This window comes from Sapajus apella, unplaced genomic scaffold, assembly GCF_009761245.1.
Source record: "Sapajus apella isolate SASKATOON/1434 unplaced genomic scaffold, GSC_monkey_1.0 scaffold36, whole genome shotgun sequence".
Taxonomy (NCBI): Eukaryota; Metazoa; Chordata; class Mammalia; order Primates; family Cebidae; genus Sapajus; species Sapajus apella.
In genome coordinates, this window is record NW_022436976.1 from 16616457 (window position 1) to 16642641 (window position 26185).

The following is a 26185-nucleotide window of genomic DNA, read 5'->3' on the forward strand; positions in this document are numbered from 1 at the left end:
GCAAACAATAGCTGAGACTATCTTCAGGATGACAAAGCTTGATGCTTGACATTGTCACTAATCAAAGTTTAATGTAAGAGCTATAGTCACAAATAGGAGGCTGTGCTGGTGCAAGGACTGACTAACAGACAAATGAAATAGGGTCCAAAAAAACTGCCTGACACATATGTTCACAAGATGACACTAGTACAGTGGATAAATAATGTATTTTAAATTAAAGGGTCCTGGGTCACTTGCATAAAAATAGCACAGCTTGTACTCTATCTCAAATCATACACAAAAATTAACTCACAATGTACTATTTATATAAATGCAAAGAATAAACTTAAAGTTTCTAGGTGATAGCATGGGAAAATATCTTTATGACTTTGAGATAAGCAAAGACTTTTTAAACAGAATGCAAAAAGAATGTAACAACATATTTGAGCCCTTTATATGTTATTTGCTTCTTGTTCCTTGCTGCCTTTAGGATTCTTTCTTTACCCTTGACCTTTGGGAAATTGATAATTAAATGCCTTCAAGTAGTCTTATTTGGGTTAAACCTGCCTGGGGTTCTATCATCTTCTTGTATATGAGTATTGATATCTTTCTCTAGGTTTGGGAAGCTCTCTGTTATTATCTCTTTGAAAAAACCTTCTACCCTGATCTCTCTGTCTCCTCTTTAAGGCCAATAACTCTTAGGTTTGCACCCTTTGACACTATTTTCTGTATATTGTAGACATGCTTCATGCCTTTTTATTCTTTTTTCTTCTGTTTCTTCTGCCTGTGTATTTTCTAATAGCCTGTCTTCAGGTTCACTCATTATTTCTTCTTGATCCATTCTGTTGTTGAGAGACTGATTCAGTTTGTCAACTGAATTTTTTGGCTACAGAATTTGTGCTTGATTCTTTTAAATTATTTTTTTCGTTGTCAAATTAACCTGATAGATTTCTGAAATACTTCCTTGGTGGCCTTAGGTAAGAGCCAGCAGAATTCCCTGGATTACCAGGCAGTGTTTCTTGTTCTCTCCTTACATACCCTCAAACAACTGGAGTCTTTTTCTGCATGCTGAGCTACATGGAGTTGAGAGTGGGGTGAGGCAAGTACTCCCACTGCCACCACTGCTGGGACTGTGCTGGGTCACATCTGAAGCCAGCACAATACTGGGTCTCACCAAAGGCCTGTGGCAATTACTACTTGGCAATTGATGATTATTTAAGGCCCAAGGGCTCTTTAGTCAACAGGTGGTGAATTCTGCAAGGTCTGTGTCTTTCCCTTCAGGGTAGCAGGCTCCTTTCTGTCTCAGGTGGATCTAGAAATGTACTGTGTGAGCTATGGCCAAGAATTGACTTTAGGAGTCTGCTTGGTACTTTATTTTACTTTGGCTTAGCTGGTATCCAAGCTGTAAAATAGAATCCTTTTTACTCTTTCTTCTCCTTTTTTCAAGCAAGAGTTTCTCCCCATGGCTACCATAGCTAGGAATGTGCTGGGTCACACCTGAACCCACCACAGTACTGAGTCTTATCCAAGGCCCATCTGGACTACTTCCTAGGTACTGCTGAGGTTTATTCAAGGCTTAGTGGTTCATCATTCAGCAGGTGATGAATCCTGCCAGAGCTGGGTCCTTCCCTTCAGGGCAGGAGGCTCCCCCTGGCCCAGGGTGGATCTCTAAATGTCCCCTGAGAGCTAGGTCCCAGGATGAGTGCTTTAGGAGCCCACTTGGTGCTTTACTTTACTATGGCTGAGCTAGTATCCAAGTTGCAAGACAAAGTCTTCTTTACTCTTTTCTCTCTTTTGCTCAAGCAAAATGAATCTCTGTGAGAGCTGTGAGCTGCATTGTCTGGATTTGGGGAAGGAGTGACATAAGCACTCCACTGACTGCCCCAGCTAGTGTCTCAGTGGGACACGTACACATCAAGTCCATTGGTTCCAAGCCCAGTGCAGCACCTGGTCTTGCCCCAGAATTGTTGTCCTTGTGGCCTGGACTGCCTTTCAAATTTATTTAGTGCCCCAGAGCATCTTAGTCTGTGTTGGTGGGGATAGCTGGAACTCAGTTTCCAACTCCTGGAATCAACAATTCCCCTCTGGCTAGGGCTGGTCTAAATGCTCTGTCCATGGCTGAATTCTGCCCTCAGTTGCTTTCCACTGTGACAGAACATCACTGGATTTCAACGTGAAGTCCTACCATTACTTTATTCTTCCCCCTTGAAAGATATGGGGAGAAGTTGATGAAGGCAATTCAAGACTGTCTTTCCTACCCTCTTTAGTCCTCTTTCCTTGGTATGGTGTTAAAGCCAAGTACTGGGATTGCTCATTTGATTTTTGACTCTTATGAGAGTGTTTTCTTGTGTGGATAGTTATTTAATTTTGTGTTCCTGCAGGGAGATGGTTGCTTGAGGGCTTTATTTGTATCTTGCTCCACCTCTTGCTCTCCATTTTAATTTACTTTAACACTAACAACAAAGGAAAAGACTAACAAAGTACATGACATTAAAATTAAGGCCTTTTTAAATTCAGAAGACACTACTGAGAGAGTGAGGAACCAAACCACACAGTGGGAAAAAATGTTTGTGATGCATATAAATGAAAAAAGATTTAAACCCAAAATTAAAAATAAGAACAAAATAAAAAACAAAAATTATTCCGCAAATATTTAAGAGAAAAAGACAATAAATCCAGTAGAAAAATAAAAAGGATTACACATGCACTCAAGCAGCAAAAATTAACATAATCCATGACACCAAGTGTTGGTGAAAATGTGGAACACCTGAAACACACAGAGCTGGTGGAAATGTAAATTGATATAACCATTTGTGAAATTGTTTCATAATATGAACTAAAGCTGAAAATATGCATATTTTAACTCAGAAATTCTTTTCCTAAGTATATTCCTAACAGAAATGTATTTATCTTTGCAGCTAAGGCATACACAAGAATATCCAATAAAAGTATTACTTTTAATAGCCCCAAGCTTGAATAATCTAAATGTCCATCTATGTTCAAATGAGAAAATAGCTTTTATGTTAATATCATGTAATATTATTTGGTAGTGTTGTTAAACAAACTGCTCCTACATGCAAAATGTGTTTGAATCTAATATGCATAATGTTGAGCAAAACAAGCTGGACACAAGGGTATCCACTCTGTGATTCATTTATATACATTTCAAAAATAGACAAAACTAATTAATGGTGATAATGGTCACTATATAATGGTTAACCTCAGAGTTAAGGATTGGGCATTAGGGAACTTTGATGATGTTTGTAAATTGAATTTTTGAGGGGTTGTGGGGAGACAGAGTCTTGCCCTGGCATCCAGGCTGGAGTGCAGTGGCATGATCTCAGCTCACTGCAACTTCTGCCTTCTCTGGTTAGCGATTTTCCTGTGTCAGTCTCCCAAGTAGCTGTGATTACAGGTGCATTCCATCACGCCTGGCTAATTTTTGTATCTTTAGTAGAGACCAGGTTTCGCCATATTGGCCAGGCTGGTCTCGGACTCCTGGCCTCAAGTGATCTGCCTGCCTCGGCTTCCCAAAATGATGGGATTACAGGTGTGAGCCACCGAGCCTGGACTGCTAGTTGGATTTATGGAATAAAAAGATTTGTGTTTTCTACAATAAGAACAATTTATAGGGTAACAGGTACCAGATGCTTTTCTTTACTCTGATTATCAAAAATAATCATGAGTATATTTAGTGAACTAAAAGTTTGCATTTATTTTTTGGCTATATAGTTTTGTATTATTTGTCTATTGGCTTTAACCCCTTAAGAATTCTCTCCAGGCCAGGGAGGACATCCTATGAAATTTCTATGCATAGAATTCTAAGTTGAATCTCCCTCTTTTTTTTTTTTTTTCCCACTAGTTACTCTTCTTTTGGATCTTTCTGATTTTTGTTTCATTGCCTAAGAATTTCAGTTTGGAGTCTCAGCTATAATTTCTTTTATATTCTTGATTCTGACTACATACTTGGAAGACAATCTATTCCATCAACTTTGGTTACAACTTGACTCTGACTGCTAGTTTCAAAAATAACAAAAACTATATTACATCTATCTCTATATCTATGCCTGTCTCCACACTTATCTCCCTGTATATATTATCAGTCTATGTCCTACAGGGGAAAACTCAGTTAAGAATCAAGATAGGGAAATAGAAAAATCTTTAGAATCCTAGGCAATACTCTGTACCAATTTCTTGGTTTTGTTTCTCTCTGTAATTTAGTTTTATTTATCACTTATATACATAGCTTTAAATATTTCACACATAGGTATTTTAAACCTTCTGAATTTAATCATTAAAGTTTTGGCAAGGAAGAAATGAACTGAATCTGTTTTTATGCCAATTTCCCTCTGAGACAATATGATTGGTACAGTGGAGTCAAGTATTCACTTCACACTAATCAGCTCTGAAGGAAGTAAGTAAAAAGTAGCTAGAATAAGGAGTAGGTAATAGAATAAATTTCCTGGAGGCAAAAAGCTGCCTGTATTAGGGGATGCAGTTGAGGAAAGGAGGAGTAGCTGACTGTTGAGTTAGGCAGACACCCCAAATATGTCCTGTAGCTCGGAACCCTACAGCTTGTGAGTTGTTCCTTGCGTTGATGGATTCAGCTCCGCATCTAAGAACTCTTAGCTAAGTGTAGTGCCTCTCTGCAAAAAGTTTTAAAAAGGACAATCAGCGAGCTGCTGAATTTATGTAATGTTTATGTTATCAGGCACCTGAGGTACTAAGTATTATTAAAAATACAAGGATACAGCTGATAGGATTTTGCCACTAAAAACTATGGTCTCTAGCCTTAATTGACCCTAGCAATTTTTAAGAATTATTATTGATTATCTCCTTCTTTTTCTTCTATATGCTCCCTTGTTTAAAAAATCTACTATTCTGCACACCATACCTCTTCCCCTTATCACCTATGTCACTATTTCTTTTTCAGTGCAGACGATTTTGCCTCTGATTTCATAGAGACAATTTACAATATTGAGAATGATCTTCAACTTCCTGTGTCTACATCTATAATCATCTATATATGTACAATGTCAGTTTCCCTATTCAGAACTATCACACTCTGTATGCTATGTGATATCTCCTGTATCTACCAAGATACAGAATTTATACTGATAATTCTTTCCTCTTTCTAACATGCATTTTCATGTTATATCTTATATGGTTCACACTGACCCTATTTCAATAACAAAATTAAAAAATTCCTAAACATTTTTGACCCTAGACTCATCTGATTATTAATTTCTTTTCGTCTGGCAATTTTTCAGTGCTAAGGGCTTTCAAAGGATAATTTATATTTATTGTTTCTTCTCCTTTGCTTCTGTACTAGTAGGTTATGTAAAATATGACTCCAAACTTAGTGGCCTATAGCATCTAGAATATTTAATCTGCAACTTGAGAAGGGCTCCACAGAGATAGCTTATGTCTATTTCCAATGTGTCAGCTAGAGCAGCTGAAAGCTTAGGGATGAAAATCATTCAAAGGCTTGCTCATTCAAGCAGTTTGTGCTGAAATTACAACTGAAATGATAGCTAAGACTGTTGGCCAGAAGATCTATACATGTACTCTCCATGTGGTCTGAACTTTCTCACAATGTGGACGGTGGGTTTTGAGAACGAGAGAAGGGTGTCAGAGAATACAGGGGGAGATACACAAAACATTTATTTCCTTTTATGATCTAGATTTGGAAATCGCATAGCATCATTTCTGCTGCATTCTATTGATTAAAGCCCTACCTAGGTTCAAGAAAATAGAAAACAACCTCCACCCATGATTGTGTGTAGCAAGGTTCTGAAAGAAGATTTGGGATCAGCAATATTGCTGTGTCTGCTTTTGGAAAAAGACAATCTACCAGAACTTTTCATTTTACTTCAACCCTTGGCAGTCTGATTATAGTCTTTCCACATCAATGAGACTCCTACATAAACATCAAAAGTGACTCAGTTGCCAAATCATATGATATTTATTTTGTCCTAAGGTTACTTTACTTATACTTGTAACATTTGGCATGGTTTAACACTTCCTTTTCTTGATACACTTCCACTTTGGTTTCTTTCACATTAGTATCTCCTTATTTCCCTTGTACTATCTAACTATACCTTCTCAGTGTTCATTTTAAGTACTATTTCTTCTACCTATATTTTATATTTTGATGTTTCTTTATTTTCAATTCTAGATCTCTTCTTGTTTATCTAGTCTGTATAGGCAATCATACACAGTCACATAACTTAATCTACCTATTATATGTAGGTGACTCATGAATGTCCTGAACTCCAAATTAAAAGCAATGTAACCAAATGCATAATAGGTACCTGTGATTTTATATTCTGGAGGTAACTCAAACTCTACTTCTTCAAAATTAACCTTATCCCATTCACTTAGCCCTCCTTACATCCTTCCCACACTCACAACATTCCCCTACCAGGGTCTACTATTGTATTTGCTACCCTGATAAAAGTCATTCCTTGGGAAGTTGGGTGTCATTCTTGATTTGCCCCTTTCCCACATTGCAGCATATATTAATAACTATGTTCCATTACTTCTAGCTTTTCATAATCTTATACATTTTGTTCACTGTTGTTTCTGTCATTGACTTGGTTCAAGCAATTATCATTTCTTTCATGGACCATTGAAATAGTCTTGTAACTGTTTTCCCTATTGTACCCTCCAAATCCATCCCCCATACAGCAAGCAGAATGATCATTTAAAATGCAAAGTGTAACACAGTAATTATCTCAGTAAAATTCTGTAGTGATTGTTGATTGTCTACCACAGTATGAAATCTGAAGTCCTTACATGGAATAACAGATTTTCAAGCTGTAAGTATGAACCCTCCAGTTCAAATACAATTTTTCATCTAGCCAAAGTAATAGTAGTGGCTACCATTTACAATGCATTATGTGTAGACTACATTCATCATCTCATCAAAGCTTTATATAACATTCTTTTATATTGGAAATTAATACATATTTATAGATATGTAATAACTAATTTTAATATGTATTTTATAATTAATTTATTGTCATAATTATTACAATTTTACATGAGAAAAATTGAGATTCAGAAAAGTAAAGTTGCTGGCTAATAGTCACAAAACCAGTTAGTGGCATAGCTGGGTGGGATTCAAAAGCACCCCAGCCTACTGTAGGGCCCAGAATGCTAACCTCCACATCGTGAACGACAATGAACTATTTGAAGTTCTCTGAATGTGCTGAGAATTTTAATCCAGGCATTATTTATGTCTGGGCTACAAGAGAAGATTGAATCACATTTTTTTATTTTCCATACCTTGTCTTCAAAGGAAATTTGTCATCCAATATTTTATCATATTTTAGACAGTAGGTCTAAATCCTACAAGTGAGAAGTGAAAGCAGAAGGTTTCTTTGCATTTTCACAACATTTGATGCTGGAAACTTTGAATATCAACTGAATTTTCCCCTGACAATTAGTTGATGTTTTTCTAACCTTTACAATGACATAAATAATACTTGATTCATTGTAAAGATTTTTTTTCTTAAATCACTAAATGAGGGCAAGAAAGTTTTTAAGATGACAATTACAAAGTCATGAAATTTATTTATTTTTCTCCTGAGGGAGACAGACTCACAGCAAGCTTTTTGTACACAGACAAATAAACAATGCATTCTTTGTTGAAACTGAAGGTTTTTTCAGTGAATTGAAAACATGCACATAACTAGGGTATGCATATTTATGCTGTTTAGAGAGTGTTCCATGTCATTTTATTAAGGAAAACAGATATAAAGAGATACTGCTATGGTTTGGATATGAATTGCTTGTTTCCCCTAAAACTCATGTTGAAATTTCATCCCCAAGTGTGGTTGTATTGGGAGGTGGAGACTCCTCAGAGTTTTTTAGGTCACGGGGGGATCCCTCATGAGTAGATTAACACTCTCCTGCTGGGGTGAGTGAGTTCTTGCTCACTCATGGGAATGGATTAGTTTTTGAGAATGTAGGTTATTAAAAAGTATCTGGCTTCTTCAGTTTCACTCTCTTGCATCCTAGCTTGCCATGTGATGTCTTCACACCTATCTGCTTCCCCTTTGACATTCTGCACCATGTTATGACACTGCGCAAAAGCTCTTGCCAGAAGTCAGGCCCATGTCCTTGAACATCCCAGCTGGCAAAATTGTGAGCTGAATAAACCTCTCTTCTTTATAAATTACCCAGTCTCATGTATTCTGTTATAATAACACAAAACAGATTAAGATCAGAGATTATAAGATATCTTTGTGAATTTTCTCCTGACCATTCCTACAATAGCAATGGTGGTTCAAATACCTATGCTCAGTTCAGAGGTGTACATGTACCTCTATCAGAAATAATGAAATATTTAAATGTTCATCCTATTTAACACATACTAAAGTAACTTCCTTATGCTTTATTCTTGATGAAATACATAATAATCAGACATTGCAGTAAAAATAAGTAGTAATAAAAAATCCTACTAAAGATTGATCTGAATTATGTTTTACTGTTCTAGCTCAGCACTGGAGCACCTTCCTTTGTTTGATAATCTGTTATATCTACTCTGCGGCTAACAGTTCTTTCTCTAGGCTTGGTGATAAAAGTATCTGTAGTTTATGTTCAAAATGTTTAGCCTATTTTAAAGGGGATATACCATTTTTATTGTGAACGTAGACAAAATCAGTTAGCCTCATGGAATTTCAATTTGTTTTATGGTAACATGGAGTAAGAATAGCAACCTCGTAAGTTTGGGTGAGTATCAAGCAATGCTATTCTTGGTGTGTAACTGACAAATTGTGAATATCCATCTGTAAGCTATTATTATTGTCCCTAACAATTCTATATTTAAGAAAGATTCTAATTTAATAGCTATTTTCTATGTTAAAAACCTGAAACTATTTGTAATATTTTTAAAAATTATGAAACATTAAATTTAGTAGTAAGAAGAAATCTATCATTAATTTCTCATCTATAAAATGGGGATAACATATTCCATGAATAGGATTGTTGTAGGGATTTACTGAAAAATGACATACAAACCCCTAAGAAGAGCACATGGCATATGGTAAACACTGAGTAAACATACTATTATTATTAACATTGTGTAACCAAGGTCTACAGCAGGCATTTGGAGGCAACAGGGACCAATACAGAAAATAATTTGTTGGTTTTATTACATGAGGTTAGTTGCTTTTCTCCAGTGAATATGCCCCAAATTATTGGGTATGAATATGCACTAAAGATTTGGCTAGCATATATTTAAAAATTTTTCTTTTGTTCATTCACTTTATTTACTCCAGAAATACATTTTTTAAAATTTCCCAAACATGGCGTTGATAGGGGTGTTAGCACAGTGAAATTGACTTTGTAAGAAAAAAGGAATTTCCCAATTAGAAGAAAACAATTCATCAAGTAGGAGATTGAAAAGAAAAAGAACTGTGAGGATTATTTATTTATAAACTTAAATGCTGTCTCTTAGGTGCCATACATTGTTCTAAATGCTTTAATCATAAATAGCTAGTGATAATAATACAAGATGGTGGTGATCTCTATTACTATTTCCATTTTACCTACAAGAAAATTAAGGCACGCAAGGATTGAGTGAAAACATCAATATCCCACTGCTAATATGCCTGAATTTGATTTGAATACAAGCAGTCTAGATCCAGAGCCCTTGGAACCCTTGCTGTTAACCATGACATAGGCTTTTCCCAGAAACTTTTGATGTTTTTTCCAACATAGCTTCTTTTTGCATTCTGGTCAATATTTCACTTTGTGAAATATTTTTGATCAGTTGCCTTACAAGACTCATGACATGAACACGATCTCCATTTGAGGACATTAACTTTACTCTCTTTTTCACCACTTGGTCAGGCAAGTGTATTTAGGGAAAGGCATCTAGGCTTGAGAATATAAATTTTGATATTGTTCTCTGCATTGTCCAGAATGCATTATTTTTTGTGTGTGTGTATTTCACAATGGAAGCTCTATAGTTAAATAAATTTGGGAAAGGCTAGGCTAAACAAACTGAAATATAATTTTTAAATCTGATGACTTTGCAAAAATTTTAATGTGCTACATATAGGGTTTCTTCACAGATGGATATAACAAACATTATTTCACAAAATTATTATAATTATTTTTGAGACAGGGTCTTATTGTGTCACCTCGGCTGAAGTGCAGTGGTATGATCATAGCCCACTGTAGCCTCAAACTTCCGGACTCAAGTAATTCTCTTACCTTAGCTTCCAGAAGAGCTGAAACTAGCCATGCCCTAGTAAGCCCAGATAATTAAAATATATATATATATATGTATATGTGTGTGTATATATATATACATATATATATTATGTGTGTGTGTGTGTGTGTGTGTGTGTGTGTGTGTGTATTTGTAGAGACAGGGTCTCACTATGTTTCCCAGGCTGGTCTCAAACTCCTGGCCTCAAGTATCCTCTTGCCTTGGCCTCCCAAAGTGCTGGGATGACAGGCATGAGCCACACTGTCCCCAGCCTCACAAATTGTTTTTATGATAACTCTTTTTATTAAAAAAAAACTTACAGAGCCAATGCTTTGACAAAAAAAGACTTTGGAAATGCTTTGTAACTTACTTTATCTCAGGGCCATATTTTCTTATTTTTATAAAGAATAAATTCATATTTTCATATGAATTCACCTATGTAAAAATTCTGTAATTATGAAAAATAAAAAATAAAATAGCTTTGTATTTACAGTCATTTTAATTCATTACTATGTTTTGACCCATACTAAGATCAAATATCTAATTTCTTTTTTCCTTAAGAAGCTGAAAGATCAGTTAGGAAACCAGGCTGAAATCCATCTTTAAACTAGCATAGCACATCCTCCTGCAAATTTCTGTCTACCTCTTAACAGCAGGAAATATCCATTACTTATCTTTGTATTCCCTATGGCTAGCAGAGTTCCTTGAGCATAATGGTCTGGATGAAATGAAACTAACATTGCAAGTTTTTTAGGAGAATTTTCAAGTGGAAATGTTCACTGAGAGTGTCATCAATATTTTTTTCCAGAAACATTGCAATGCTTTTGTAATATAAACTATATATTTCTTAAAACTAATGAAAGCTTGATTGTTGGCCAAATACAGAAAAAATAATGTATTGGTAAGCAGAAAATGACTTCTGAAGATCTAAACAGAAGTATTTGAAATAAAGTGTTTTGCCAGCACAAGATAAAGATGATTTCTCTCACCACTCCTAATCAACATAGTATTAGAACTTCTGGCTAGGGAAATCAGGCAAGAGAAAGAAATAAAGGGCATTCAAATAGGAACAGAGGAAGTCAGATTGTATTTGTTTGTAGATGACATGATTCTATATTTAGAAAATCCCATCCTGTCAGCCCAAAACCTTCTTAAGCTGATAGGCAAATTCAGCAAAGTCTCAGGATACAAAATCATTGCGGAAAAAGTCACAAGCATTCCTGTACACCAACAACAGGCAAGCAGAGAGTTAAATCATGAATCAACTTCCATTCACAACTGCTACAAAAAGAATAAAATAGCTGGGAATACGGCTAACAAGGGAAGTGAAGGGCCTCTTCAAGAAAAACTACAAACCACTGCTCAAAGAAATCTGAAAGGACACAAACCAATGGAAAAATATTCTATGCTCATGGAGAGGAAGAATCAATATGAAAATGGCCATACTGCCCAAAGTAATTTATAGATTCAATGCTGTAGCCAGTAAACTACCAATGACATTCTTCACAGAATTAGAAAAAAAAAATTTAAATTCATACGGAACCCAATAAGAGCTCATATAGCCAAGACAATCGTATGCAAAAAGAACAAAGCTGGAGGCATCATGCTACCAGACTTCTTCTTATACTCAAGGTAACAGTAACCAAAACAGCATTGTGCTAGTACAAAGACAGACACATAAGCGAATGGAACAGAATAGAGAACTCAGAAATAAGACCACACATCTACAGCCATTTGATCTTTACAAACCTGACAAACACAGCAATGGGGAAAGGATTCCTATTTAATAAATGGTGCAGGGAAAGCTGGCTAGCCATATGCAGAACACTGAAACTGGACCCCTTCCTTATACCTTATAAAAATTAAATCAAGATAAATAAAGACTTAAATGTAAAACCCAAAAGTATAAAACCCCAAGAATAAAATGTAGGCAATAACATTCAGGACATAGGCATGGACAAAGATTTCATGACAAAATCACCAAAGATAATTGCAACAAAAGCCAAAATTGACAAATGGAATTAAACTAAAGAGCTTCTGTACAGCAAGAGAAACTATCATCAGAGAAAACAGGCAACCTACAGAATGGGAGAAAATTTTTGCAATCTATCCATCTGATGAAGGTGTAATACACAAAATCTACAAGGAACTTAAACAAATTTACCAGAAACAAACAAATGACTCCATTAAAAAGTGGGCAAAGGACATGAACATACACTTGTTAAAAGAAGACATGTCTGTGCCCAACAAATATGAAAAAAGCTCAACATCACTGATCATTAAAATAATGCAAAACAAAACCACACAATGAGATACCATCTTATGCCACTTAGAATGGTGATTATTAAAAAGTCAATAAATAACAGATGCTGGTGAGGTTGTGGAGAAACGGGAATGCTTTTACACTGTTGGTGGGAATGTAAATGTAAACTCCAAACATTGTGGAAGAGGTTGTGGTGATTCCTTTAAGATCAAGAACCAGAACTACCATTTGTCCCACAATGCCATTACTGGGTATATACTCAAAGGAATATAAATCATTGTATGTTCATTGCAGCACTATTCACAGGAGCAAAGACACAGAATTAATCTAAGTGCCCATCAATGATGACTGGATAAAGAAAATGTGAAACATATGTACCATAGAATTCTATGCAGCCATAAAATGGAACAAGAACATGCATGTCCTTTTCAGGGACATGGATGAAGCTGGAAGCCATTATCCTCAGCAAACTAACTCAGGAACCGAAAACCAAACACTGCATGTTCTCACTTATAAGTGGGAGCTGAACAATGAGAACACATTGACACAGGGAGGGGAGCACTGGGATTAGGGGAGAGAGAGCATTTGGAAAATAGCTAATGCATGCTGGACTTAATATCTAAGTGATGGGTTGATAGGTGCAGCAAACAACCATGGCACATGTTTCCCTATGTAACAAACCTGCACATGTACCCCAGAACTTAAAACAAAAATTAAAATATAAAAATGAAGTGTTTGGGGTTTGTCATTTTCCTGTGTTTTCTTAAACTTAGAGAAAAATTTATATCAAATGTGATTTTTAATAAAATAAAACAACTCTAATTGTATTGTGATAGTTTTTTCAACTGAAATATCTCTTGAAATCCAGGAACTTCAGTCTATGGTGTTCAATGCTTTATACTGAATTTTGATAAACAACATCAAAGATTTGTTTAACAAGCCATATTGAGTTCCTACTGCATAATTATTTACTCTTCCTTTTATTAAAGTTAAACATTTTATAGGTCCTAAAGTTAGCAGACAATATTCTGACACTCAATCTTGTTAATACGGAGCATCATACACATAAGCTCATATTTTGTGAAAGAATTGTTTAGCCATTTTGTGGAACATAGAAAACAAGAACATTGATTGCATTTATATGTATCTCATTGCATAATTAACAGTATTGTTACTAAAAATATAGAGATCTCTGGAGATCCAATTTCATTATCACTGAAGACATATGGATCAATGTCCAATGTTTGAAAACTGAGATATTTGGGGTAGTTACACCTCTATAAGTTATTATGTAAATATGACTGTTAGAGTATTGGGCCATAGGAGAGAGTAGGTGTCAAAATTATATAGCAGTGGTCCCAGGGCAAATTAACCTAGGCAGACAGTATTGCTTATGAAAAATGCTTCTTATTTATACCCACAGGAGGTGGCGCAGATATAGGAGTAAAATAGAGGAAGAAAATACCTTTTCCAGACTGAAATTTGGAGTCTGCCTCTGTTGCTTGTTAACACTCAGGCCCAGGCAATTCTATTTTAATACCCTTTCTCAGCATACTTGTTATGTTATATTTAGATATGACTTATACAAATATAACTTATCCACAATGGCGGAATATAAAAATAGTTGGAAAATTAGCTTTTGTTATATGTAATTTTCTTCTCTGTATCATATGTAATTTTCTTCCCTGTCTTTGCTCACAGTCATGTACCTACACAGCTGCTTTTTCTCCACAAACGTTTTTTCAATATGAAATTCTCTGGCTTTAAAATATTAACTGATGATGACATATATCCAGAAATTAAATGTCTAGCTGTGACCTATGTGTTACTGATTTTACAAGGTCTATAAAAATTTTAAATGCTTGGTAGATTCTTCTTCATTTTAATAGCAATCATTACATTTAAAAAATAATTATTTGTTCTATATTCATCTTATGAATGCATAAAGAAAAAAGTAAATCTCTCCCAAATGCAGCCTACTCCCTTAATAAAGATGGTATTTATTCAATATTCCCTGTGTATAGTCTTTCCTAAAATATGCTACACATACTTTTCCATAGAAAGGTATTAGAAGATACCAGAATAAATTGAAAAGGCCAGTAGTAAATATGTAGTGGTTTATAACAAGGACTTTAATTATAACTGTAGTTCTAGAATTATGCTGTATAATAAGATAGACATGCAGAAAAACTCCTGTCAGAGTAAACTTTATTTTTCTTTAGATATAGAATCTATATTTTATTTTGAAAATACTTCAAAAATTATAAAAATAAAACAATAAAAACTCAGGCAAGGTATGCATAAGTATATATTTGTAAATTTTATAAAACTTCTGCTGCTTAATCAATTAACAGGAAGCAAGAGCAAATGATGAAGAAAGTTTGCAATAGAAATAGATCCATGTGTGATCCAGATACTGAAGTTAATGGAACAGAACTTTACAGCATGTTATTGTGTTCACAGAAACAGAGGAACATGTGGAGGCAACTTGTCTAAGTAAAAAAAATATTTATATATGAAAATACTGTCCATGAGAAATTAATAGTGGAAATACAATATCTGGTATATTTATTTGAACAACTAATTAGACCTTGCAGGAGAGAATAATAGTAAATTAGAAGACAGGTCAATAAAAAGTGTGCAAATTGATGTGCAGACAAAAAAAAATTACACGAGTGGAAGGGGCATGTAAAGATTGAAAGATTTAATATAATTGGAGTCACAGAAGGAAGAGGAAAAGAAACTGGGGAAAAACTAATTTTGGAAAAAAAAAGTGGTTGAGAATTTGCCAAAACTAATGAAACATATCAAGTCAGTGTGATTCAAGAATTTCTATAAACTCGAAGAAAAAAGTGTGAAGAAGACCATTTCTAGACACACAATAGTAAAATCTGTTTAAAAACACAAAGGAAATCTAAAACTTTTTCTATAAGAGCAAACAGAAAGACACATTATTTTCAATGGAACATCAATGGGAATGACAGTTGACTCATCAATAGAAATGTTAAAACCAACAAGAAATAGTTCTGTTAAAGTACTGAAGAGAAATAACTGCTAACCTCAGATTCTACACAAAGCAAAATTATAATTATTAAGTAATGTGAAATAAAATTGTTTTAGACAAAGGTTGAAATAATTTATCATCAGCAGATATGCACTACAAAGAACACTAAAGAGTACTCTTAGACAAAAACAGAATGCTCTCAGATAGAATCGCAGAAATGCAGAAGGAAAAGCATCAGAAATGCTAAATTATGGAAACACAAATTTTGAGTATATTAATCAGGAGACAGAAACCAAACCAGTTATTAGAACAAAGAAAATCTGATGTGAAGAACTGTAGATGTCAAAGATAACTAACTACTAAAAAGGATAAACTAAGACTTAAAGAGACAAATAGAGATAATTTGGCTTCCACTTTTCCTAACTGAATACCCTTTATTTTTTTTTCCTTGCCTAATTGCTCTTGCTAGAACTTCCAATACTATATTGAATAGAAGTGGTGAGAGAGGGCATCCTTGTGTAGTGCCAGAATTCAAAGGGAATGCTTCCAGTTTTTGTCCATTCAGTATGCTATTGGCTGTAGGTTTGTCATAAATAGCTTTTATTATTTTGAGATATGTTCCTTTGAGATATGTTCCTTTTGGTATAAAGGGCTGTTGAATTTTGTTGAATGACTTCTCTGCATCTGTTGAGATAATCATGTGTTTTTTGTCTTTGGTTCTGTTTATGTGGTGGATTATGTTTATAGACTTGTGTATGTTGAACCAGCCTGCATCCCCAGGGTGAAGTCTACTTGATTGTGATGGATAAGCTTTTTGATGTGCTGTTGCAGTTGGTTTGCCAGTATTTCATTGAAGATTTTTGCATCTATGTTCATCATGGATATTGGCCTGAAGTTTTCTTTTCTTGCTGAGTCTCTGCTGGGTTTTGGTATCAGGATGATGTTGGTCTCATAAAATGATTTGAGAAGGATTCCTTTCTTTTGGATTGTTTGGAATAGTTTCAGAAGGACTGGTACCAGCTCCTCTTTGTACGTCTGGTTAGAATTCAGCTGTGAACCCATCTGGACCTGGGCTTTTTTGGTTAGTAGGCAATTAATTGGTGCTTCAACCTCAGCTCTTGTTATTGGTCTGTTCAAGTTTTCAAATTCTTCCTGGTTTAGGCTTGGGAGGGTCTAAGTGTCCAGGAATTTATCCATTTCCTCCAAGTTTACTGGTTTATGTGCATAGAATTGTTTGTAGTAATCTCTGATTGTAATCTGTATTTCAGTAGAGTCAGTGGTGATATCCCCTTTATTGTTTTTTACTGCATCTATTTGATTCTTCTCCTTTTTCTTTTTTATTAATCTGGCTAGTGGTCTATTTTGTTGATCTTTTCAAAAAACTAATTCCTGGATTTCTTGATTTTTTGAAGATTTTTTTGTGTCTCTATCTTCTTCAGTTCTGCTCTGATCTTAGTTATTTCTTGTCTTCTACTAGCTTTCGAGTTTTTTTTATCTTGCTCCTGTAGCCCTTTCAATTTTGATGATAGGGTGTTGATTTTAGAACTTTCCTTGCTTCTCTGGTGGGCATTTATTGCTATAAATTTCCCTCTAGACACTGCTTTAAATGTGTCCCACAGATTCTGGTATGTTGTGTGTTCATTCTCATTGGTTTCAAAGAACATCTTTATTTCTGCCTTCATTTCATTGTTTATCCAGTCGACATTCAGGAGCAGGTTGTTCGGTTTCCATGAAGCTGTGCAGTTCTGAGTTAGTTTGTTAATTCAGGTTCTAATTTGATTGCACTATGGTCTGAGAGACTGTTTGTTATGATTTCTGTTCTTTTGCATTGGCTAAGGAGTGATTCACTTCCAATTATGTGGTCAATTTTAGAATAGGTGCCATGCAGTGCAGAGAAGAATGTATATTCTGTGGATTTGGGGTGGAGATTTCTGTAGATGTCAAGGTCTGCTTGGTCCAGATCTGAGTTCAAGTCCTGGATATCCTTGTTAATTTTCTGTCTCATTGATCCATCTAACATTGATAGTGGAGTGTTAAAAGTCTCCCACTATTATTGTGTGGGAGTCTAAGTCTCTTTGTAGGTTGTTAAAAACTTGGTTTATGTACCTGGGTGCTCCTGTATTGGGTTTATATATGTTTAGGATCATTAGTTCTTCTTGATACATTGATCCTTTTACCATTATGCAATGCCCTTCTTTGTCTCTTTTGATCATTCTTGGCTTAAAGTCCATTTTATCAGAGACTAGGGTTGCATCTCCTGCTTTTTTTTTTTCTCTCTCTCTCTCTATTTGCTTGATAAATATTCCTCCATCCCTTTATTTTTAGCCTATGTGTGTATGTGCACATGAGATGGGTTTCCTGAATACAGCACACTGATGGGTTTTGACTTTTTATCCAATTTGCCAGTCTGTGTCTTTTGATTGGAGTCTTTAGTCCATTTACATTTAAGGTTAATATTATTATGTGTGAATTTGATCCTGCCGTTTTGATGCTAGCTGGATGTTCTGCCCATTAGTTGACACATTTTCTTCATTGTGTTGATGGTCTTTACAATTTGGTATATTTTTGGAGTGGCTGGTACTGGTTGTTCCTTTCTATGTTTAGGGCTTCTTTCAGGAGCTCTTGTAAGGCAGGCCTGGTGGTGACAAAGTCTCTCAGCAATTGCTTTCCCATAAAGGATTTTATTTCTCCTTCACTTATGAAGTTTAGTTTGGCTGGATATGAAATTCTAGGTTGAAAGTTCTTTTCTTTAAGGATGTTGAATATTGGCCCCCACTCTTTTCTGGCTTCTGGGTTTCTGCTGAGAGATCCGTTGTGAGTCTGATGGGCTTCCCTGTGTGGGTAGCCCGACCTTTCTCTTTGGCTGCCTTTAGCATTTTTTCCTTTATTTCAACCTGGTGAATCTGTTGATTATGTGCCTTGAGGTTGCTCTTCTTAAGGAATATCTTTGTGGCATTCTCTGTATTTCCTGGACTTCAACATTGGCCTGCCTTGCTAGGTTGGGGAAGTTCTCCCGGATAATATCCTGAAGAGTATTTCCAGCTTGGATTCATTCTGTCTGTCACATTCAGGTACACCTATCACATGTAGATTAGGTCTTTTCACATAATCCCATATTTCTTGGAGGCTTTGTTCATTTCTTTTCTCTCTTTATTCTCTATTCTTGCCTTCTCATTTTAATTCATTGAGTTGATCTTCAATCTCTGATATTCTTTCTTCTGCTTGGTCGATTTGGCTGTTGAAACTTGTGTATACTTCCTGGAAGTTCTTGTGCTGTGTTTTTCAGCTCCATCAAATCATTTATATTCTTCTCTAAGCTGTTTATCCTGGTTAGCATCTCATTTAACCTTTTTTCAAGGTTCTTAGTTTCTTTGCATTGGGTTCATTGGGTTAGAACCTGTTCTTTTAGCTCTGAGAAGTTTGTTATTACCCACTTCCTGAAGCCTGTTTCTGTCGATTCATCTGATTCATTCTCTATCCATCTTTGATTCCTAGCTAGTAAGGAGTTGTGATCCCTTGGAGGAGGAGAGGTGTTCTGGTTTTTGGTGTTTTCATCCTTTTTGTGCTGGTTTATCCCATCTTCGTGGATTTATCTACCTGTGGTCTTTGTAGTTGGTGACTTTCAGATAGGGTCTCTGAGTGGACGTCCTTTTTGTTGATGTTGAAGCTATTTCTTTCTGCTTCTAGTTTTCCTTCTAACAGTCTGGCCCCTCTGCTGCAGGACTGCTGGAGATCCACTCCAGACCCTGCTCACCTGGGGATTGCCTGCGGGGGCTGCAGAACAGCAATGGTTGCCACCAGTTTCTTCCTCTGCTATCCTCATCCCAGAAGGGTACCTGCCAGATGTCGGCCTGAGCTCTCCTTTATGAGGTGTCTCTTTGGGTATATGGGAGTCGGGGAGTTTCTTGAGGAGGCAGTCTGTTCCTTATAGGAGCTCAAGTGCTGTGCTGGGAGCTCTGCTGTTCCATGCAGAGCTGCTGGACAGGTACCTTTAAGTCTGCTGCAGCTGAGCTCATAACCGCCTCTTTTCCCAGGTGCTCTGTCCTAGGAAGGTTGGCTTTATTTATGAGTTCCTGTTGTACTGCTGCCTTTTTTCATATATGCCCTTCCCCACATGGAGTAATCTAGTCACAGTCTGCCAGCAGAGGCATTGCTGAGCTGCTGCAGGCTCTGCCCTGCTGCTGTGTGAACTGCCTCAGTAGTGGAGGACTGCCTTGGTAGTGGGAGATGCCCTTCCCCCCATTAAGCTGGATGGCCCTGGATCCAGCTGTGCTTGCTGTAAAACTCTCAATCCAGAGCATTTCAGATTGCTTGTTTTGTGGAGGTGGTACCCGCCGAGTCAGATCCCCTGGCTCCCTGTCTCAGCCTTCTCCCTTTCAGTTGAATGGGTGGCCCTGTCTCCCAGGCGTTCCAGGCACCAGCCAAAAAGGCCGCCCAAATTTGTGTGAGTTTCTGTGTGCTGAAGTGGCACCAGCTGAAGCTGTTGCACTGAAAACTGTTGGTACTTTTGACCCGGGAATCTCCTGGTCTGGGGGTAGTGAAAACTTGTTTGGAAATGCGGTGAGCACTCACCCTCTGCACTGTTCTCCCTGGGAACTGCACTCTGGAGCTGTTCCTATTTGGCCATCTTGGATCAGACTTCTTCAAAGAGAGCATGACTACTACAGCAAATGCTGCCTAACAGCTGTGAAGGAAGATGCCAGAGGTAACAGGCCAGGAATGATCTTTAGAACTGTCTGGCCAGGGCGGGGATGTGTGGGCAGGCTAGAGCTGACATGTGGAAAAAACCCTCTAAGAGGAAAGGTGGTTGCCTGCAGGTGTGGCCAGAGCTGCTGGGCAAGCAGTGCAGTGGACCTTCTCAAAACCTGAAATGAGGTGGGGAGAAATGGGTTCAGCCACAGCTGCCAAAACAGCGCAATTGGTGCACTTGGAAATGGCCATAGGGTGAAGAGAGCCAGTCCTGAAGATCTGGTTGAAACTTGTCTGTAAGGTTTGCAGGGTATTCATGCTAACTAAAAACATGGAATACCCCAGCCAGAAAGAGTGTCTCCTTGCTGTTATTGTTCTCTGTTGTCGTCATGGTGTCCTCTACTGACAAAGTCTAGCTTTACTCCAGATGGCAAAGGAAAACATTCAGAGGGTGCCACCTGAGTTTTAGAAAAGCAAGCAAACAGAGTTGGGTTTGGGGCTGAGAAACAATCAGTTAATAATTGGTTCGCTTTTTATCTGTCTTGAGTAGTTTCATAGTATGTGTAACTGCAATGCATGGTAAAAATAGGGCAGAAGTTAGATGTGAAATAAGAGTTTTGTTCTAAAAACTTTACAAAATGGGAAATTAAGGTACATTCTACCTTAAATTAGTACATTTATTGTACTAATGTAATATTTACTGTTACCGCTAAGGAAATAATTAGGACAGTAAAAGAGGGTGTAACTAACAAGCTTAATAGGGAAACAAATACTGAAACATGCTTGATCCAACAAATATAAGGTAAGATAGTAATAGGAAAGAAAAAAGAAGAGATGGAACAAAGAAGAAAAAAATTATATGATAAATTAAAATACAAATAAATTAGTATTTTCATTATGCATGTCAAACACCCAGTTAAAGATTTTAATACTAGAATGAAAAACATAAAGACAGATTAAGATTGAAAGTAAAATGATGAAAAAAGGTACACTATGAAATCCATAATTAAGAGAAACCAAGAGAGCTATACTAATAGGTGACAACTTAGACTTCAATGTAAGAGGATATTGCCAGGGAAAAAAGATATTTTTCACAATAAAAAAGTGTTGATTCAGTAGAAACACACTATTCCATAATCTGTATGCAATTAATTACGTGGATCCAAAATATCCATAGCAAAAACTGGCAGAATTATAGGAGAAACAGGAAAACCTATAACTACAGCCAGAGATTTTATCATACCTCTGTCAGTAACTGAGAGGAAAAAAACAGACCAAAAAATTAGTAAGAGTTAGATACCATAATTAACAAAATGTTCTAATTTACATGTTTAAAACACAGCATCAATGAATGAAGAAAACACATTGGATTCAAATATGCCTTGTATTAATCCATTCTCATACTACTATAAAGATACTACCTGAAACCAGGTAATTTATAAACAAAAGAGGCTTTAATTGACTCACAGTTCTGCTTGCCTGGGGAGGCCTCAGGAAACTTACAATCATTGTGGAAGGTGAAGGGGAATCAAGGCACTCTCTTCACAAGGTGACAGGAGAGACAGAGAGAGCTCAGAGGAAATGCCAAGTACTTATCAAACAAACCTCATGAAAGCTCACTGACTATCAGAACAGCATGAGGGAAACTGCCCCTCTAATCCAATCACCCCCCAACCAGGTCCCTCCCTCGACACCTATGGATTTCAATTCTAGATGAGATTTGGGTGGGGACACAGACCCAAACCATATCACGCATGGAACATTTACCAAAAGTGATTGCTTATTATGCCATAAAGCAAATCTCATGATAATCCTGAAAATTTGCTGACCACAGAGAACTTAAGCTAGTATGTAATAATAAAAGATATAGCTAGAAAATCCCCAAATGATTTGAAATTAAGCCACACACTTATAAGTAACCTATTGAAATAAAAATTTCAACATATTCAGAATAAATTATTTGAATGTGACTTATCAAAACATGAAGAACAGCTGAAGAAATATGTTAAGATATAAATCCATAAATTAGAAAACAAGAAAGCGAAAATTAATGATTATAATCCCCTGTCGCAAAAAAAAGAGAAAGAAAATATTCCAAAATATGTCAAAAAGCAAATAAAGCAACATGAGTAGACTTCCATGAAATAAAAACAGACATACAACAAAGGAGGTCCAAAAGTTGATTAATTGTAAAAACAAATAAAATGTTGACTTCTTAGCAAGACTGACCAAGACAAAAGAGAATGAACAATCTCTCTTTGAACCAAAGACCCAAATAAATGAAGGAATATTGAATATCCATAGATTAGTAAACTCAGTATTATAAAGATGCTATTTCTTCTAAAGAAGAAACAGGTTTACTTATAAAAATATTTAATATTTTAAAAATATTTGCCTACCTCAAATGTTTTAAGGCTACAAAAATTTAGATTCAATACAATCTCCATTAAAAGCCCAAGACACTTTTTTGGGGGGGTTGGGTAGCAAAAACTGACAAGCCAATTTCAAAATGTTTATGGAAACCTAAAAGGCCAAAAATAGCAAAGACACGATTTTAAAACAACAAGGTTGATTTATTCCTTCCAGGAATACAAACTTAATACAGAGCTAGTACATTTAAAATAGTATGGTACTGTGCAAGCAGTGATAAATAGACTGATAAAACATAAAGCTCAGGAACAAACATATGATCACTTTACAACAAGCTGACAGTGAACAAGATATGATGATGCTTTAAATGGCTGATGCTAGACTGACTGGTATAACTAAAGGGGATTAAAGAACATTAACCCCTAATTCACATACATAAATATATGATTTTTATACCCAAATGTGAAATTTAACACAATACATCTTCTAGAAAATATCACCAAAAAATTGTTGTGGCCTTGAGATAGGCAAATATTTTTAAAACATGAAAAAAATTCATCACAAAGGGAAAGATAGAAAATTGGACTTCATTAAAATTTAAAAAAATCTGTTCCTCAAAATCTCCATTAGTAGGATGAACACTCCAGCCACAGAATAAATAGGAATATTTGAAATACAAATATGTTATAAAGAACTGAAACCCATGGTATGAACAAAATTTGTATTACCATAAAAAAGACACTAGACACCATAGAAATATTAGTGAAAGATTTGAACAAAATGAATATATTTTATTGACTATAAGCATAATTGAAAGGTGTTCAACCTCATTAATCAAAATGAAAATACAAATTATATCTTCAATCAGATGCCATTTCATACTCAACTACAAAATTTTAAAAACTGACAATATCAACTGTGGATGAAGACGTGGAGCAACTGCAACTCTCACATACACTGCTAGTACAAGTGTAAATAGGTCAACTACTTTAGAAAAGTGTAGTATCTGCTAAAGCTGAAGATACGCATTTTATAGTCCTGCAATTCTAGACAAGGCATAAACCTAAAAAATGACATATAAGAATTTTCATAGCAGCATTAGCACAATAGTTGCAAACTAGAAATAAATGCTATCAACATTTAATGGTAGAATAAATATCAACAAAAGAATGAATGCAAATATTTTATATTGATGCAGACCGGAAATAAAAATGAAAGAAATTGCTGCTGCAGGCAACAACATGAAGAAATCACAATACAATATTGAGAGGAAGAAGTCAGACACAGAAGCGTACATGTAATCTCACTGTATGCATGTAAATTACATATGAGGATAAAAATTAATGTATCATGTGTCTTAGTCTATTTGCTGCTGTTACAACAGAATACCACAGACTAGGTAATTTATAAATAATAGAAGTTTATTTGGCTTATGGTTTTGGAGGCTGGAAATTCCAAGAGCATGGTGCCAGCATCTGGTCATGCATTTTGTGCTATGTCATCCCATGGAGGAAGGCAGCAGGGCAAGTGAGCACCAGATAGGAAGAGGATGGAGCTCAAGCATCATTGTTTTTATCAAGAACCTATTCGCATGATAACTAACCCATTCCCACAATAACAGCATTAACCCCTTCATGAGAGCAGAGCTTATGACCTAATCACCTCTTAAAGGTCTGACATCTGTTTCACTGTTTCAACAGCACTTAAATTTCAACATTAGTTTCAGAAGGACATTCAAATGATAGAATTCCTTCCATTACCCCCCAAAACCCATGTCCTTCTCACATATAATATACTCTCATTCTATACCAGTAGCCCTGAAAGCCTTAACTAGTTCTAGCATCAACTCAGAAGTCCAAAATCCAGAGTCTCATCTGAATCAGACATTAGTAAGACTCAAGAATCAATTAATCCTGAAGCAAACTACTCTCCAGCAGTGGAACTGTGAAATTAACAATTCAAGTGCTTCCAAATCCAACGGTGGAACAAGTGCAGATAGACAGCCCCATTCCAAAAGGAGCAAGACAAAAAGAAAGGGTAATTGTTCCCAAGAAAGTCCAAAACTCAACAGAGAACACCATTATTTTAACACTTCAGAATAATTTCCATTGACTCCATGTCCTACATCCTGGGCACACAAGTACTGTGGTTGGGTCTCCAAGGCCTCAGGCAGCCATGTCTCTATGGCTTTTCTGGGCTAAGGCCATGTTTCAGCTCTCTCCAATTGGAATGTAGTGTCTGCAGCTTTTTCAGATTGGCATTGCACACTCGTTGGTCTACAGTTCTGAGGTCTTAGTGATGGCCCCACTCCCACGGCTCTATTAGGCTCTGTCCTAGTGGAAACTCTCTATGGTAAATCCGACCTCACATTTCCACTTCACATTGCCCTAATAGGGTAAGAGGTCTCTGCAGTGGCTCCATCTCTGCAAGAAGACTCTCTGGGTCCCTGGGCTGTCCACAACATCCTTTGAAATCTAGGGTGAAAGTGGCCATGCATGCACGGCTCTTGCATTCTGCATTCCTGCAGAATTAGCACCACTGGACACCACCACCATTTATAGCTTGTAACCTGCAGAGTGGTGGGGTGAAGTATACCTGGGCCTGCTTGAGCCATGGCTGGGGTGACTAAGGGGCATGGTGCTGGAATGTGGGAAGCAGAGTCCTGACGTAGCCTTGGGTAGTGAGTTCATGGAGGGTGCCAAACCCATCGTCCCAAAACATTCTGCCCTCCTAGAGCTCTGAACTTGTAACGGGAAGGACAAGATCTAAATGCCTTTGGAGTCTTTGTCCCGTGGTGCTGTTGAACAGCACCTAGCTCCCTTCTAGCCATATGCTTCTCTTTAGCAATTACTTGGCCATACTCTTAGTATTTTCTCTCAAACATGCCTTTTCACTCTTCATCTGTCCAGAATGCAAAATTTCCAAATCTTTTTATTCTGCTTCTCTTTCAATCATAAATTTCATCACTAAGTCATTTCTTTTCTCTCACATTTCATTGCATGTGTTCACAAGTAGCCACACAGTAGCTGGAATGCTTTTATCCTTAGATATTTCTTCCACCAGATATCCTAGTTCATTACTCTTAATTTCTGCATTCCATAAAATCCTAAGACATGGACACAATCCTGCCAAGTTCTTTGCAACTGTATGACAAGAATAACTTTACTCCAGTTTCAAGTACCTTCTTTCTCATTCCCATCTGAGACCACATCAGAATGGTTTCTGTCTATGTTTCTAACAACATTATTGTGATGACCACTTAAGTAACTTCTAAGAAGTTTCAAACTCTTTGTACAGCTCTACTCTTCTTCTAATTCCTCACCAGAATTGCCCTTAATGTTCCATTGACCAGAAATCTAGGCTATTTCTAGCTTGCTCCTCCAAATTCTCCCAGTCTCTATCCACTTTCCAGTTATAAAGCCACTTCCATGTTTTCAGGTTTACATTTTGTTTTCTTTCTTTTTTTTTTTTTTTTTGAGACAGAGTTTCACTCATGTTACCCAGGCTGGAGTGCAATGGCGCGATCTCGGCTCACCGCAACCTCCGCCTCCTGGGTTCAGGCAATTCTCCTGCCTCAGCCTCCTGAGTAGCTGGGCATGGTGGCACGTGTCTGTAATCCCAGCTACTCAGGAGGCTGAGGCAGGAGAATTGCCTG

The 26185-nt window shown here is 36.5% G+C and overlaps 1 long non-coding RNA gene across 1 annotated transcript in view; it reads left to right on the forward strand.

The window, feature by feature from the left end:
- The first annotated feature begins 15981 nt into the window (after positions 1 to 15981).
- Positions 15982 to 26185, forward strand: part of LOC116563854 — a 16878-nt gene continuing 6674 nt past the window's right edge. Inside the window, exons 1-2 of the long non-coding RNA XR_004274602.1 lie at positions 15982 to 15992; positions 19520 to 19523. This is a non-coding gene — a long non-coding RNA (uncharacterized LOC116563854). The remainder of the gene's footprint in view (positions 15993 to 19519; positions 19524 to 26185) is intronic.